Source organism: Hylaeus volcanicus, chromosome 6 (genome assembly GCF_026283585.1).
Source record: "Hylaeus volcanicus isolate JK05 chromosome 6, UHH_iyHylVolc1.0_haploid, whole genome shotgun sequence".
Taxonomy (NCBI): Eukaryota; Metazoa; Arthropoda; class Insecta; order Hymenoptera; family Colletidae; genus Hylaeus; species Hylaeus volcanicus.
The window spans coordinates 12,044,827-12,063,386 of NC_071981.1; the positions used below are offsets into that span (position 1 = coordinate 12,044,827).

An 18,560-nucleotide genomic window follows, 5' to 3' on the forward strand; every position below is an offset into this window, starting at 1 on the left:
AACCATTATAATTTATTTTTGGCGTAAAATGGTCAACAAAAATCAAACATTTGGGAATTTGAGTATTAAAAAAGGAAATTGAAGTTTATTTTGCTTCACAAGATATACACAGCCATAAGATAAATAAACTATTTGAATTTTTTTGTTTTAAATGAAGCGTCTTCAAAATATCTTAACAAACATGAAGATATCAACATCAACAGGACCTATTTTAACGTTAATATAAATCAATAAATTAATTTTATGAAGTTGATGCAAAATACTGTGCATACTCTTTCGAAAAAGTATTCTTGATAGAAGGAACATTAGAATTGTCCTCTATTTTATAGATAATTCGTAAAGTATGCTTAATTCTTCGAAATTCCTCAATTTATTGTTTTTTACAGACCATGAAGTAGAAGAAAAAAGCGCGAAATACCGACTATACATTCAAAGTGACACCATTTCGTCAGCATTCAATATTTTGCAAAAGGCTCAACGTCAGTTTTTGCAGAATATTGTTTTATTTAAGAATTCATACGTAATTTAGAAGAAAACGCATCGTTGAAGCCAATGTCGAAATATTTAGTGTAGAGTAATTGTCAATGAAAGAAATACAAACACAGAGTTTTACATTTCTTAACCCTACAGTGCGCATTAATCCACATATGCAGCAAGCGCATTTTTCTTTGATATTTTATTACGCAACAGCATAAGCAACAACTTATAGACTATTCCCAACAGAAACAAGACGTCTAAGTTATAAAAAAAGTCACGGCACCATTGAAGATAATTCATTTTGCGCCAAATCTGACCGTTGCCATCAGAATTTTTGCAGTAGACTGTTACTCGTGTTTGCTCCGATTTGAAAAATCAGGGTTCGGGTGTACTGTAGGGTTAATGTTACAGAAAAGTCTTGTTTCAATATTCTATTTTTCAATCGTGCAAACCAGAACACCTTCTTAATTCATAAGCGTATAACCCCTGGACAAATTCGTTCTCGAAGGATAAAATATAATTCCTGGGACGAAGTGTTCACGAGGATGCCGCGAAGACACCGGTAAGAGGATTCGTTCGTACACGAGCGGCGTAGCGTGCAGCCAGCGAACAGAAAGAGTGATTTAGCCGCTTAGATCGAGGTCCGCATACCGAACGACTGTGACCGACTCAGGACGGATCGAGACCCCGTTGGGCCTCGAGGCCTCAAGGCCGTCGAGCTCGTAAAGCCATTTCGTGCCTCTCCCTCACTCGACGAAGCGGATTTCCATCGCGCGCGACGAAGACGAGAATCCGCGACGAGTGTTCGCTGCTGCAACCTGCTGCAAGCCACCTTGGCACTTTGGTTGCCGCGGGACTATCCCAAGGAATATTCATCGTTAACGTTAATGTTTGCAAATTGTTGCGTTACGTTCGCGAACGCCGTGAAATTGCGGGTTGTAAGAGTATTTTAGCCTCGCTCTTCTCTTTCTCTATACCGACGGTACCCGCAGCGAAGCTCTAGCTTTCGACGAGATAATTTCACTCGTTACCATCGAGAGCGATGGTCTGAATGGACCTTGGACTTATGGAGGATTTTGACATTTCAGGGTGGCTCTTAACCTTCCTAGTCGCGTGGGACAGTTTCGGCGGATTAGGCGGTTCGATTGCTCCGAGACTTTTTTGAGAATTAATTCCGAGGGAGTCGATGCAAGTCCGGTTTTTTTTACACAATATTTGTAAGCACTTTAACATCTTGTGGGGTACCGGCACATATCTGTACGTTTAGTTTCTGGGTTCTTTCATGTAGGATATTTCGTTTAAATCGGAATGGCTAACTATCTCATGAGGCAGTAGAGCTATCAAAGAGTTGTTTTGATATAAGTTATCTGGTTCAAAGGGACAAATTGTATAGAGTAAATAATTGTCTTGTTATTAAAGTAGTGGGGAAAATGTAACAAACAAATTAATTTTTTTTAATACAATCTTATATATTTTTATTCGTAACGTGATAACATTTATTTAGACAAATTCATCAACCTATAATACTAGATCATTTATTGTAATATAGAGCCCTTAATTGGAGTTTCTTCTATCTTTGTTCGACCAACTGGTCTCAAACAAACTCAAAAAAATGAATTTGATTGTTAAATCACTCCAACCACTTCAATTACAAAGGAATTATTTACTTTATATAATTTGTCCCTTTAAACCAAATAATGTTTGTGCAAATATTTTTTGATAACTTTATCTTCTCACGAGATATTTAACCATTTCGACTTAAACGAAGCACAAGTGTAAACAAGTATTTACAATTCAATTTTCCAATGACATAATACAACAACATTATCACGCGATTGATAGATGTTACAGGTAATTATTAACTTGAATATTTGTTTATTTTCAACAAAGTAGTTCGTCTCTCAAGTGATTAAAGACTAGAAAAATAAGTGTTTCATTATATATATATATACATTCAGTCCCATAAATATTCGCACCCTCTATGTTTATTGCAAAAATTGTCTAAATTAAATGATAGTTTTGATAGTTTTATTAATAAATTTCTCTAAAATATAAGAAAGCAGTCTTTGATAGTTTTGATGAATGATCGATGAACGATGATGTAAATGATAGTTTTAGTAAATTTGTACATACAAACATTTATTTGGAAACATCAAGCCTATCATTTAATTTACAATTAGACAAATTTCTTCTATAGACATAGAAGGTTCGCATAATTATGGAACTGTGTACTTATGGACTGTATATATGTGTTAAAAATGGTTCTGTGACTATTTTTGAAAAATCCTGTTAACTTTGTTGTAATCTAAGATATCAAAATAAAGATATCAAAGTTATCTTGGAGATACTTCTTTTAGAAGTATGAAATCTGTGAATGAAGCGATAGATCGTGTCATAGGTCTTGCAGGAACCATGTATTTGTTATGAAAACGTTCGTTTAAGAATTTTCTGACTACTCGACTGAAATGTGTCGGTGCATCGTCATGCATAAAGCCACACGCACCGTACATAACATCTAATGAAACTTCTTCCAATAATTCATCCAATCGATTACTCAAGGAAATGACACAGGATTAACCTGTTAATCTCCCATCAAGGAAAACGGGTCCGATTATATCCAATTATCCCTACCTTTACATTTACGCTGAATTATTATTGACGACTCGACTTAACCTCGGTGCGCCTGACAAATCTAAGAAAATTGACATGTTTTTTAACGATTTCTTTAAGTTGACAGTGACGAACCAAGAATGTACGTAAAATCTTTTGATACGTGGTGTTCGTCGTCCTATAAGACGTGTTTTTTTTAACGCACAATTTCTTTAAGTTGACAGTGACGAACCAAGAATGTACGTAAAATCTTTTGATACGTGGTGTTCGTCGTCCTATAAGACGTGTTTTTTTTTAACGCACAAAAACAAAACCATGGGGATAATTTATTTATTTTACATTTTAATGAATTTTTTAAAAAGACTGCTTTCCTATATTTTAGCGAAATTTATTAATAAAAGTATATTTTCGTACTTTTGTTTCTATATATTGCTTCCCATTCTCGTCGGCAGAAATGCTAATTTAGCAGTGTCGAACAAGTTCAAGCCGCGGAAAGCAGCAGCTCGCTGATTCGCGGGAAAGATTACGCTCCGGACGTGTTGCGCGGTAGGCGAAACGGCAGAAAAGCAGAAAACGCGCGCGGACGATAAATTGGGGGCACGTTGCGCGCGATTCCACGAAATTTATCTGATCAAAGTCGCTGGGGCAAATCAAGCGGGCAGACATACGCGCTCGAGCGCGGATCACGAGCTGGAAAACAGAACGACAACACATCTGATAAACCGCATCGACACTGGCGACCAAGCCAGCGCGAGATCTGTTGTGAAACAATCGGACTCGAGCCACTGCAACGATCGTACTTCGACTTTCCTGCGGTAGACAGCTCGTACGTGTGTTTCTGCCAGTGATTTTTACTGTTCCTCGAACATGTCTCTACAGCAGTTTTCATTTGCCAACCCCTCTCATAATTTTCCGATCGAGCGAAAAAGGGAGTTAGCTGACTAGAATTTATCAAGTATTAGGTGTACGTATACGTAAAGTTTCGTAGATCCCGGTTAGACGTTGCTAGACCAGTGTCTCTCAACCTTTTTAGTTTTAACGTTTAATTTGTCAGATTCGTCGTTTAATTCCTCCTCTTTAATTTATAAGAGCTTCAGACCGAAGCCTACCGAGGACGGTTCGACAAAGGAGCATATTTATATGAATTTTTTTGGGACAAACGGACAATTTTCTGATAATAAGTTTTAGGGTATCTGAAAGAACGTTTCTTAGTGTATGTGTCGTAATTTTTATTTTTAAAAATATCTTCAATTAACAAAGTTGTACCGTTGACGTTTTTGTACATGAGTATTTAATGATAACCACTCTACCTTAGAGCTGAGTTATTCGAAATTCAAAATACAAGCATTTTTGAATAACGTAATAAATTATCCAAGCCCTATCCGAAAATTTCTTTTGTGTAAAGCCTAGTTTTTCTTTTACGTGAAAAATGGACGTTCTTCAGGGTTAGAAAGTATAACCCTGAGGCGAAGTGTTACCGTGGAATACTGATATAAACAATGACAACTCAGCAACTTTGTTAACTTAAGATATTTTTAAAAACAAAAATTGCGACACATGCATCGAGAAACGTTCTTTCAAATATCCAAAAATTTATTACCGGAAAATTTTTCATTTGTCCACAAAAAATTCTCAAATACGTATAATTATTGTTATATGGTGAAACACAAAATTTCCAAAAATATATACCCCTTATTTTAACCTATAGTTTACGTATATAAATTTTCATGAATGGAAAACAACATTTAGTTAGATAAATTAATGAAAAAAATATTTTTTCAAAAATAAATTACTTAAATAAATAAATAAAAAGTTTTTTCCTACACGAACAAATTATTCAAAACCGCACCATTCAAAATCGCACCATTAAACAAAAAATTGTTGTTCCAACTCCTTTAGTTTCCAAGTTATTTAAAAAATCATGGTTTTCACCCCTCCACTTTAAGAGCTGTGTCCACCCCTTCAATATGGACGATTGCCGATACAAAAATATACGTGTCAAATATTACTTTGTGAACTATCTCCCACATAAATTTGATCAAAATCGCCGTGTGCCCATTGAATATGTTTCCTTGTCAGCGAATAAATTGTATTCACTGTATTAATATTAGATATTTTGCTACGCTTATGTGATTAGTTTTATTTTGTGTGTTAAAATACTTTTTTCATTCTTGTAGCCATGCTACAATATAACCACTATTATCCGAATGCTCATTACCCGAATTCTCTTTTATTCGAACCCTCTGTTGTTCGGACTCACCATCATCCGAACACTAACTTATGCTAATGCTACCGGATGACATGGATTACCTATTATGATAAAAGCAAAAGTCCTAGATGCTTGAAGCATCTTAACATAAATGCCCTGCCAATTACGTATAGACATGAATCGAATTTATTAATGGGTAAAAATAATTTCCTCGTGTGGTTTGAATAATTTTTCATTCCAGCAATAAACGAACGGTAGGTAGAAAGTGGCAAGTGAGAAAAGATTCTCTTATTAGTTGGATAATGCTCTGTCACGTCCTTTATGTTTACTTCTAAATGAAGAGGATGAATTCGTTCACGTTATGGTTTTTCCTTTTAATGTTACATTACTAATAGAGTCGATAGATCAAGGTGGAATTAAATATAAATATAAAAATGAACATCAGAAAGGAACAAGAAATATTGTATTATCCGAAAATTCCTTTCTCCGAACATCCATGTTCTCCAATTAATTCTAACGGTTGAGATTGCACTGTATATTAATAGCACGACATGTCAATGCATTTCATTCATTGTTAATAATGGAGTGAAATTTATCGGAAATGTGACAAGGAATTTCTAGACCAATTCGTGTAGATTGTTCAATTTGCATCCGTATTGTTAAATGTATTAAATATACATGCATCACACAGATGGTACAGTATCTTCCTAATTAAATAAGCATATTGTAGTTTTTGCTGTCGTCAGAGACTACGTCAGAGATAACACACTTTTAAATCCCCCTCGTCGTTTTCGTACGCGAAAAGAGGGCTGCCGTTGCTGGCACGTGTTTTCCTTCCCCGAGTCGTTACATAAGAGTCAGCTAAAGTTTAAAAAACTTTCAAGAATATAACTTTGATAACCCTACTCGTGTAGTACGTTGTTCTGCATACGTACCTAGCGTTGAACTTTTTTTAACGCTTAATAACATAATAATTGGTATTAATCTTTACAAATTATCAACTTTAACATAGTTCCTCAGTGAACCACGACTATTCATGTATACGATAGATGTTTGCGTTTCAATTGATCGCTTACAGTTTCATATAAAATTACATTCTAACGCTACGTCGAAATTTTCCGCGTGCATCCTCGTAAGCATTAGGTAACCGGACGAATGATCTCATTAAAATAGAAAACCATACGAAAAACAAGAACTCGGGAAATTGTTTTCACCCCGCACGTAAGTATTTCGGCCGTAGAGAACATAAATACCGCCTACAGCGAAACAACATTCCGATTCATTGAACGCAGATCAAATCGGCGACACCCTGTTTAAAAACACCCCTTGGACGGAGAAACAAGGGCAACTTTAAGAGGCCGTCTGTCACCTAGTTTCGCCCTCTCGGTGGCGCACGCTAAATTTACCCTCGTCATCGGAGTTTGAATCCTAGAAACGAGAATATCGATGTTGAAAGTATCGTGGCGGTAGCGCGTTGGCTGGGATTGGCAAAAATCGTAAATCACGAACAGGTAGAGATGGAACTATCCCCGAGTTTCCACCTGTTAAAATTCAACGCTCGATACCGCGCTGGTCTATCCTCTTTAACCGGCGGCCTTGCTCGCCCCCGTAAAACAGACTCAGGTGCACACGTACACGAAGCTATCACACTTGCACCCTCCGTGTGGGTCGTCAACACACAGTCAGTCGAGCAACCTCGCCCTCCCACTGCCACAGTCCGCCCCCTCGCACAGCTGCTTTCCTCCCCCATCCGACCCCCAACCTCCATCCCAGCCGTCGCCTCCCAACTCCCCCTGAACTCGTGACGTCATACTGCGACGTCGTCGATGACGTCATTGTTGTACCGCAGTTCCGTTCATCGATCGGACGCGTCCTCCCCCGCGCGACCCCGGGCCGTTTCAGGGGCGGAAAACCGAGTGACCCCCGATGCCCACACACCCGCAAACTGTTTCCCCGCGACATCAAAGAGCTTCCAGGTTTCGACCGACAGCCTTTGACGCGGTTTCGTCATCCTTCAAAGGATCCTTCAACGTCTTCCCGAGATATTTATGCTCGGCCAGAAGACAGCCGCGCGTCTTAGCAAAGGGAATTTCGTACGTCGACTCGGTTGATCGACGTTCGAGATAACGCGATCCGGATCGTTCGAGGATTCGCGAGGATTTGTATGTTCCCGAGACGTTTGAAGCTTCGGGAAGCCGGAAACTTTTCATTTCTGGGTTGTTATTGAACGTAACAGAGCAGAAGTGTTGCTATCTGCTAAACTTTTACTTCTGGCTTTGGGTTTTTTTTTTTTATTTGAAGATGGTTCGAGCTGCCGCCAGTCGAGAACTGAAAAGAAACCGAGCACACGATTCTTCGTGTTCGTTATGCGAACGATTGTGTATCCTGTTTCGCTTTTTATCTCGGAACTAGTATATTCGAAAATCGTAGAATTTGGAATATCAATGTTTACAGTCAATCTCATAAATGCACCCTCTATGTCTATTGAAGAAGTTTGATTAAATTGAGTAATTGTTTTGATATTACCAAATCAATTTTTCATTATAAATATGTATACGAATAAGCTTATACATGTATCAATTTAAATATATGTCAACATATTTATACAAACATAGACTTAGAAATATCAAACTTACCATTTAATCTAAACAAATTTCTTCAATAGATATAGAGATGATGAATACTTATAGGAGTGACTGTATAGGGAAAAATCGAGGTAAATTATTTAATAATTGATTTACTGTAAGGATAAAAGTGTCGAGCAGCAAACAGGATATACAATGTTTATGCTACAGCTTAAATTGTCCTTATAAATCCTGAAATTCCTGAAATAAAAATTTAACGAACGAGTGGAAGGATACTAATGCTAGGAGAGTCACGATTTAGAAGATACAACTTTCAACATCCTCCTTCAGTGATCTTAAAATTTTTGGCTAGAAATCCTAGCCATTAAACTCGAGGAAATTGAATGCGTTCTAAACTAATGGCGAGAACGCTCAGCAACGACACTGCCAGCTTTTCTTTATCGTCGAAATTACTCGTACCAATCCGAGCGAAACGTTAAGTGAAGATTGCTCCGATCGAGGGTATCGTGGAAGTTCGTTGCTGTCCTTGACTCCTTCCGCGGAGCTCGCGCGGCTCATTAGCTCCGTAGAAATATACTTTTCGATTCCGTTGCTCCATACGTGTACGAATAACATTAGAGGCGCGATTACTATGCACTGTCGCGAACGTTAATGAGTCAACTTTTCAAACCATCGCCGATGCAACGTTCTATACCGACGGAGAAAAACTATAAATCACCGGTGGTAGACACGATGGAATAGCAGTAGAAATTTATCAGCGGTATCGACAGCGGCTAATCGACAACATTTCAAATAACTGTCCCGAGCATTCCCCGGCGAGGTCACGGCAAGAGGACGGCAACTTTTTTTCTGCATGAAAAATTAAATGACGTGTCGCTTATGCACCTCGGAAGGTAGTTAGATCGACTTGATCCTTTCTACCGTAATCGAATGTCTTCCACTTTCGACGAGGAAACGTCGGGACTGGAACTGCAACTCGGTAAATAGGTCACCCAGTGAGTATCTAATCGTGAAATGGGAGAATGATTCCGTAGCAAGGGGAATGTCCCTGTATCGGACAGACGCGCAGTAGTAACGACCAATGTCGTCGAATTTTTTCGTTAGCAGAGCGAAACGTTGTATAGAATTTTCTGCAAAGCAGAGTATTTAACACGTGCGTTCGTTAAGCCAACCAGGTTACTGCGTTGAATCGATACAGAGAACCCCGCCGGTGGCAACAACTAGCTACCGCGTATACCGATACTCTCGTTTCGAGGACGAGTCCAAGATGAAAATTCTCCAGACTTCGTGGAATCGGATAAATTCGTGGGAGTAGTCTGCGTTGTGGAATTTACGTTTCCGTGCTGGTCGTTCGCTTCGCGGCGGCACCACTATTTTTGTTTCCGTTCGTCGTGCCGTAAACGCAAAAAGTTTCGATACGAGCACGTGCACGATGCATTCGCGGACGACCAGTCCCGACACAGCCGCGACCTTTCCTCCTCCTGCTTTGATAGTTCTTGCATTTCTACTCGATGACATCACACAGACTCACTTCGAGGCGGTCACAAGTGCCGTTATATTTATGGCGAGAAAGTGCAGGAAGAACTCCCGCCTACAAATGCCCCCGATCGATCAACTGCCGCGTCGCAAATTCGTGACGAATTTATTAAGAAGCGTCCGCGCAACCCTCGGACCGTGGCATCACCTAATTCCCAGCAAGCAGCAAAACCAGAATATTCAAGTAAAAATACTTCTGAATACTTCGTTCAGAAACAGTATTATTTTCTGCAAGTGCTTTATTTTTATGTAGCACCGTTAGAAAAGAACCACTCATCGACTGGCGACTCCTTAGTCAACAATTGCACTCCTAATCAATCAGTTAAAAACCAGCAATTAGTTGAAATATTTTCTTTTAAACTAGCAAGCTTCTCAAATACTCGCCTCTCAAGCATTAATAATTTCTATTATTCGTCAAGTCAATCCGAAATTCCTATTTTCCGACTGGCAATTCCTTAGTCAACAATTGCACTCCTAAACAACAAACCCAAAACCAGCTGTGCATCTAAATGGTTTCTTTCGAACTAGCAAGTTTACCAAACATTTAACTTTAAAGCAATGATATTTTTAAATGCCTAATTCTTAATTAGCATCACTCCCAAGCAACTCCTTCGCCAGCAGTAACATTCCTAATCAATCAGTTAAAAACCAGCCATACGTAAAAATATTTTCTTTTAAACTAGCAAGCTTCTCAAATACTCGCCTCTCAAGCATTAATAATATCTATTACCTAATTCCTTCCTTTTTCTGAAATCCTAATCAACCGATCCAAATCCAGCCATACTCCAAAATACTTTCCGCCCCAAGTAACGCGTTCCCCGATATATCGATCACGGAGCCATAGCACAGTCTGACGTCCCTGTAGCCATCAAACGTCACGAAAGCAGCGTTCAGAGGTCAAAGCAACTCGGACTGGCTCAGGATAGCTTTTTCTTTAAATACATGGTCCTGCAACTGGTTCCGTGCGATCGATGGGACCTCTTTTCACTGGTCGGTCATTCACCAAAGACTGGCACCGGACCGGTATTTACATTTCGATGGCTCTGCAAGAAGCTCGCGTCAAAGCACGCGCGCGATGCGTCGTCACAAGTCTGTTTTGGCACCGGTTACGACGTCCCCCTTTGCCGCTCATAGCGTCTCTCCGCGATTTTCCTAGCTACAACGTCACGCGGAACCCAGTCGCGACGCGCTAATCCTGAGCTTCGCTCGTTAAATTTAACCATTGCCACGCCAACTATTACGCGAGCAACGAGCAGGGTAATAGCGTGGCTAGCGACGTGATTGACACGGTGCACATCCTTGATATTCGAGCAAACTCAATATTGGAGTACACGTTGGGACGTTCTATAAGGCGGCGAAATTTCGGACAATAGGTGTCGAGCTTCGGCATAGATGCTCTTGGAATTTATTCTATCTTCCAGAGAAAAAAAATTGCGTCTCGGCTTGATGTCTACAAATGAATAATATTCGAATCAATTTTTGGCAACTAGGACACATAGGTCCCAGTAACTGTTACGGTATCTATAAATTTTACACCTCGCACTTTAAATGAGTTTCTTGAATCGTCTATCAAGGTTTATTCCAACGGTATTAAGTTTGCGAAGTGATCAGCAACAAGTTTTATCGTTCAATATTCATTTATTCGGTTGGCGAATGCGGAAGTGTGTACTAAGTCGCGAAGTTCCTTGTGCGAAAAAAAGAAAGCACAAAACTATTTGTAATAAATGATAGGGCTCGAAACATGTTACAAACTCACGCAGGAATATGCACAACTACTGGTTTGGTAACTTCTACAAGAATAAACTTGTTTCGACTAGACATCTATTGTTGGACTGGAGAAGTTTTCAAATTTCAAGTGAAAAATACAAGATAATTTCACTGGCAGCCGTGACATCACAGAATACAAAATATGTATAAGATGGGACCATTTGAGCTTGGTCTCATCTAGAAGAAATGTGAACTTTGAACTTCTTGGGTCTACTAGGTGTCAAAGCTGCCTTCTTTCAAATCCTGCGTCAAGGGTGTTAAAAGGGACATGGTGACTTGAAACATTCGACATCCGACTTTCTTTCGGTAACAGTCATTCGTTCGCCATCATCCATACACTACCAATCGTCGTGAGACAATCAACCAGTACTCCATCGTTTCGAAACTGAAGGCTTAACACATTCGCGTTTACGTTTCTAAAACCGAGTACTCACGAAAATAATTAAATTCTGAAGCTGGACATCGCAAATTTATATCGTAAGAGTGAAGATAAAAATTACAATTACATTGCGATTTTTATGAAGGTCCATCCTGTAACAAATATATTACACCTAGAGTCCAATATAGAAACCAGTGACAATGAAGAGGAAATATCAACGCCCGTAGAGAACGTTCAAAAATATATTTTTGAAAAAGTTCTTGACAAATGGAACCAGGAGTGGACATCAGCTAACCAAACTAAACTGCACGAAATAAGAGATACTACATATACCGTCAGTGTAATAAGTATTCGTACAGGAATCATTTATTTTAAATTGGTTGCTGTACAAATACTTCTTACACTGACTGTATAGTCAAACAACCCAGCTTTCTCCCTCTCAAGAAACAAACGAATTGTACTCACAAGGTTAAGGGTAGGCCACATTAAATTAACCCACTAGTACATAGTATTCAAATCTGGCAAACCGCGATGTGAAAATTGTAATTCCATATTATCTATTAAACATATTTTGCTGGAATATCAAATTGGTACAAATATCAGAGCCCAAGAAAAACTCCCTGTTGATATTAAACAATGTTTAAATGGAAAAATATACATAAAACCAATAATAACTTAGCTTGAGAAAATCGAAATAATTGAAGATGTTTAGAATGTTTAGATTGTTTAGATGTTTAGAATTAGTTTTAGGTAGTAAGAATTGTTACACAAATGAATACTAAGCATTCAAAAAATCCCATCGGTTCGAGAATAAGTGCAGTCACCATATCGAAATTTCGCTAAACAATCAATGTTTGATATTAATTTAGCGGGGCTCGTGCTATTGCCATTAACTCGAGACTTATTACCTCGAAGAAAAATTCAATTCGCGGCACTTGCATAATACTACAGTTATTCTAAACTAACTAAAGCTGACTGCCAGACAAATGTTCTTGAAAATGTATGCTATGATTAAATATTCTTTAAACTATTGGAGACCCCACACGCAATCATTTATCGTGGTGTTTATTTCTGTAACTTCATCAAAATTCATGCATTTCATTTGAATTCATTTCTGTTGATGCTTAACTATCAGAATTAATTTGTATAGTTCTTCGGTGAAATACTGTCATATATGGGCGACGTGGCGATCAACGTGTTAGATTCAACGGTACTGGTAAGCAAAGTATTAATACTCTTGACGCTTTGTGTGTAGCTAAGCTCGGTGTCGTCGGTACGGTATTAGTCCCATCGCTACTCGTGGTTAGTATGGTCACCTACTCGCCCTCCTCTTTGCTGTTCTCCGCTGTTTCGATCCCTGTCGGCGTTTCCCGGAAACGAATTGCGCGACGACGCGCCCGTGACACCTCCGCAAAAATTACGGACGCCACGTGACGCCCGCCTTCCAAGGTCGCGACCGGAATGCGCCACTCCTCGTGAATGAACGGTCGCTTTTTCTTTTAAGGACCTTATCACGCCATAACGGAATACGAATAGAATGTCCACGGTTCCTCGAGGAAATCGACTTTGCGTTACCGGAAAACCTTCGAGATCCGCGCTATTATTTGCGCAAACTTTTCGTACATACAAACCAGCACATTTTGTACACCATAACTCGATAACGTAACTCGGTGTTTTTCAAACCTTTGGTAGACCGTTCTTTTAGAGAAAAGAAAAGAAGTTCTGTGATAAGGATTTATAAACTAATTTGCTTGCTACTCGTAGAATTTGAGAAGTTATTCATAGAAACTGCTGGCTAAATAAAACCATTATTTTCGTTCTTTCCTGCGAATAAAAAAAACAAGTTCGATATCGACTGCCTTAAAATTTAATCCCAGACTGATGAGTAGACTGCGGATTTTTGTGCATTTATGGTAAGTATAAATACGGGGAAATCAATGAAAATGTCCATAAATGCAAATGAATGTAAAATATCAACAATAATATATATGTTACACCATCTAGAAGATAGGACAAACTTTTACTTAAGCTTAAATTCTTTTTCTGTATCTATGAAAATATGAATTTGTATAAACATCCGAAGTCTACCGATAAGTTCAACTTGAAAATATAGGTAACGGTGTATCAAGCATGTCAAGATGAAGAGATACGATGAAAGTAGAGAATGATTTATTTGTTTTAAAAAAATAGGAAATGTCTTCTTCAATTTGTTTACCGGACGTATAAATTAATCCTTCGTTAACCCCACACAAAAATGAACCATTCGATGTTCAGGAATTTAACGATGAAAAATATGTCAAGGGGGTAAAAAATGAAGCAGGAAGGTAACGTCATATATATTAGAGTTTCCTCATGAAACTAACAACATAGTCGATAACTACAATATAATTGACACTCTGAATAAGATTAAGTTGAATTTAACGTTTCTTTAATTAATTCCATTTATTTAAAGTTTTCATTGCATAGTAAGAAAATAGTATATTAAGAATATAAGAAAAGAACAGAAAATATAGGGCATATCAATTATCCCAAAATTAACGAAGAAAGTTCGATAATAGCTGCATTACAGTCTTTATCTAAATATATAACTTTAACACAAAAATAAACATTTCATTTTCTGTGCTACAAATTGCATGGTCTCGCAAATATAGTAACAGTGAATCGCAGTAGTAAACTGGGTTAATGTAACTGATCGGATCTGATCGATTTGTATTACCGTAGAAAAGAGCGACGAGGGTGGAAGCAAAAATATCGTACTTTTGTATTTGATCGTTGACCATTAACCCTTAAAAGATTATATTTGGAACGTTTGAAACTCCCTTCGGTGCAATCATACAATTTTTCTGTTTGTATTTCGGAAATTATTTGAATAAAATCTTTGATGTATAGTACATTGGATTATTTCAATATTGTAGGTACTTGTTAGAATATTGTAATTTGATTAGTCTGATTTGAAATGAATGCGATGAATGATTTCAATTCTCTTCGATGGTGTATTCTTGAACCTGAGTAAAGCATAGCAAGTAATAAAAAAAAGGAGTATATGAATAGCTGTAGAGACGATTACTAAAATTATACCGTGAATATTAAAAATTAGTAGAGTAAATGTAATTAAATTTAATACTTCTCCTAATTTATTAAAAATCGTCCATAAAATTGCGTAGTCAAAAGAAAATACCATTCCAACATGCTCTAAAGATATCAAATTTACCGAAACAAAATTATCTGAATTTCCCAAATAATATAATAATACATTTTCGTTTGAGCATAATCGCCAGTTACTCCCACAATTCTACTCGGAAAACCAATCGTTCGAAAATTTCTGCGCCGCGCTATACGTAGAATTTTCAGAAAGCCTCGGCCGCCCAATGCCAACAATACCCTCGGAAGCGTTCTAGGGAATCGATAGGAAAAATGGGAGTTCGAAATAGACCGCGAATCGATAGACGCCTCTCTGTTACCTCATTTCAACCAAACGGGGCATCCGGGCGCGGTATGTCCGTCATAAAGAAATCGGGCGCGTCAGTGGAGCGACGGGACGCGTGGAAACTCCATTCACTTGGTATCGCAACGTTCGAAAACTTTCGCGGAACACTTGAAACTTCGTCGACCGTCAGGGGTTCGCGGGGTGTCCTGTTCGTCGTTCAACGCGTCATCGTTCGAGCGTCAGACCCGAAATGGCCCACTTTCGCGCGAATTCGCGTTGAAAATTCCGCGTGTCGCAACACGACGCGCTTATCCGCGCTTGGTGACGCCGAAACGTGGAATCGCGTGGCGGTAACTGAAACGAACGTTTCCCGACGACGGTATCGACAGCGCCTCCCCCGTCGCCAACGACGACCACGACCACGACCATCGCGACCGCAACGTCGAAAGGAGGTAGCGAAGACGGCGACGAGGACGGCAATGCATAACGCCCGAAATAGCGTCGTCCTTGGCTGTACGCGTGACGTCGTGATGCCGTCGGTCGGTCGATGACGGACGGGGGCGGCGTGGTGACGTCAGAGTTAATGCCAGAGCCAGGCAGCGTCGCGACGACACCCCGGAGTTTGCGCGCGGGAACGATCCGCTCGTGCGTCAAGTTTGAATGAACCCCAGCGCACCGCGAGGGAACACTCGCGCACCTTCCGTCTATGGGCGTCTGTGTGTATTCTTTCGATCGACGAGGGAACGCGGGAGGGCTGCTCTGATCGATTAAATAGACACTCGGCTATGCAAATCGCACGTCGGATTGCGTCTCTGTGACGCAGTCGTTCCTGGTTATAGTCGTAGGTGAATTTCGAGACGCGTTTACGTAGCGAACAACTCACCGAATCACGGAATTCTGACGTGCGAACGGAAATCATTCTTCCCTGTTAATAGCGCGCTGACTCCCATTTCGTTACAAGACGACACCCCCTGTGGTCGTGGAAATCGCCACAACTTTTAGATGTTCCCGATGAAAGGCATTATGTAGCATTTTTCTCCTTATCCGTGGTTCCATCGAGTATACTGTTTCGTTAACGCTCTGATGTTGCTATAAGGAATGTAACGGTTAAGCGTCATAATATATTCACATCTAAGTTCAACTATTTGGATTAACCCATCCACTGCCAACTACGAGATAACTCGTAGTTCACATTGATTGCAATTACTCGAGGGATAAGTTTATAGCTTTTTGAGTCACAAATTATTGCAAAAGATCACAAATTTTCTTTTTACAACGTCAAATTTAATACCACTTTTTATTATGTAAATAGTAACCTGGATTGCACATCTCTATTAAATCTTGGCGCCCGAGGCAAAACGCTTGAAATTTCCCTGCCAGTGAATGGGTTAATAACGTTAATTGCTGTTGAAGTTAAAAATTAAGAAATAAAACTAATTACTTGAACGTAGATGTTTCAACTAATCCTAGGCACGGTATTTATTGATCGGAGTCACTTGGAACATTTGTCGTGATTACTCTATGAAGCTTCTAATTATCTTGATAATATTTATGAAACTAAATCAATAATGCTCTTTTTAAACCAGATGATCTGGTTATACCTGAAGCCCATTACCAAACATATAGGACATTTGTTCTATTTTAAATGGCGAATATTCATTCACCATTTAAAGTTTATTCCTCAAGAGGCTAATAGATATAGGGAGTAGAAATATTTACAACAATACGTACGAATATGTACAAATTTAATATCACTTTTTATTATCAAAATAATAACCTAGATTGCACACATCTACTAAATCTTGGTGTCCAAGGCAAAATACTTTAAATTTGCCTGGCAGTGAATGGGTTCACTTCTAAAGCACAAGAATGTATTGATTAAACATGAGTAAACTAAGCAGATGAATCGAAGACTTTGGCGTAAGAACCTCCGAGATAAGGCAACAGAATGAAAGAATCCATTTATTCCTATCCTAGAAGAAGAAAAAAGTAGCGTCACACGAAAAAGTGTTATTCCTTTTTTTCGACTTATTTTTACATGTAGTATCACCCTCTGCTCTCCTGTACCCCCCGTTCGGCTCCACCCTGTATATTTAATTAATTAAATATCAAAGGAGAATATAACATTAGTTAAGTGCTTCAACATATTCACCATATATTTAATTAATTGAACTAAACATAGTTCCCTTCTGAAGTACAAATACCAAGTACAAGTAACTGAGGGTCATAGGTAAACTAACCACGTGAATCGAGAACTTTGATCCAAGGACCTTAGAGATAAGGCAACAAAGACGAAAAATCATTTTTTATTCAGAAATGTGCCGAAATGAAATGCGATATTTTTAATAACAGAGAGGAATAAAATACTAATTAAGTGCCTTGATATATTCAACTAATTGGACGAAATATAAATCACTTCTGAAGGAGCAACTAAGGACAGAAATAAACTGAACAGGTGAATCGAAGGCTTTGACGCAAGAACCTCAAAGATAAAAAAAATCCATCTATACCTATCGTAAGCACGTTTTTGGTCTAGAAACAGGTCGAAAGAACCGATTATCCGGTATCGATCGATTCATTTTACGTGGGGATCGATCGACGGCGCACAGACGCGTGCGAAGTGAAATTATAGCCAATGGCGTGTCAAAACACACGCGTGGAATACGTTTCCGCGGGTGAAATCTATTTCAGGTGAAACAAGGCCGTGCGTCAGCCGGCCGCGTTACACATTTTTACTCGGTTCGCCCGAATTACCATAAGCCTCTGGAGCATGTGAGTCGCAGACGTAGCATGCATCGCGTACGCGGCTCGTTCTCTTTCTTTATTTTCCCCTCCGCCGTCGTTCTCTGTTCCTTCAAAATCAAATCGATCGATAGATCTCGTGCTAATCAACCGTGTTGAAACACGACGAATTAAGTCCTCCCGGTATTTATAGCGCCACCGTCTGACTACTGACCCTTTCACCGCTGGCACGCGCGTTCATATGCATCAACGTCACTTATCGATTCCAGAGTCATTATGCGCGAGTCACAATCTCATTACGCGGCTCGAGTAATCTCTCGCGGTTCTACGCGAGTTCTCTGCCCACGCGCGATCACGTTTTCGGTCCCAGCGGCAGACCAAATGGTTGCGGTTCCAAACGCAGTGCGGGATGAATTGATAAACCCATTCAACGTTTTTGTTCATGTTTAGTCCTTTACATTTGATAGGTGTTTCTATACCGATACGCATATTTTATACCGCGACTCCACAGACGCCGCTACGGCGACAGATGTGATATTAACCCTTTTCGGTCTGAGCGCTTACAGTTAGAGACAAGAGTACTCGTTTGGTCGAAGCACTCACTGGGTGCAGCTATGACATACACTCTTAAATGAATGTCTAAATGAATTTATTTTATAAATAATGGAATTCTGCAAACTATTTTCTTGAGTATTTCGTCACGTATACTTTCTATTTATATTAATTTATAAAAGACGTATCACCATTAAAATGATATAGAATCAACCCTTAGTTAATGTTCGTTTCTACGTGGTCCTGGGATCTTTAATTACGAATGAATTTTCATCA

At 39.1% G+C, this 18,560-nt stretch overlaps 1 protein-coding gene across 4 annotated transcripts in view; it reads right to left on the bottom strand.

Annotated features, from left to right (window-relative positions):
• LOC128878868 (probable nuclear hormone receptor HR38) overlaps nt 1-18,560 on the bottom strand; it is a 99,359-nt gene that overhangs the window by 69,995 nt on the left and 10,804 nt on the right. The window contains exon 1 of one of the 4 annotated variants that reach the window (XM_054127460.1): nt 15,025-15,389. The exons of the other annotated variants lie outside the window; for them this stretch is intronic. The gene's annotated coding sequence lies outside the window, so the exon portion shown is untranslated. Of the gene's footprint in view, nt 1-15,024; nt 15,390-18,560 lie in introns of those variants that run through there. 4 annotated transcript variants of the gene reach the window in all.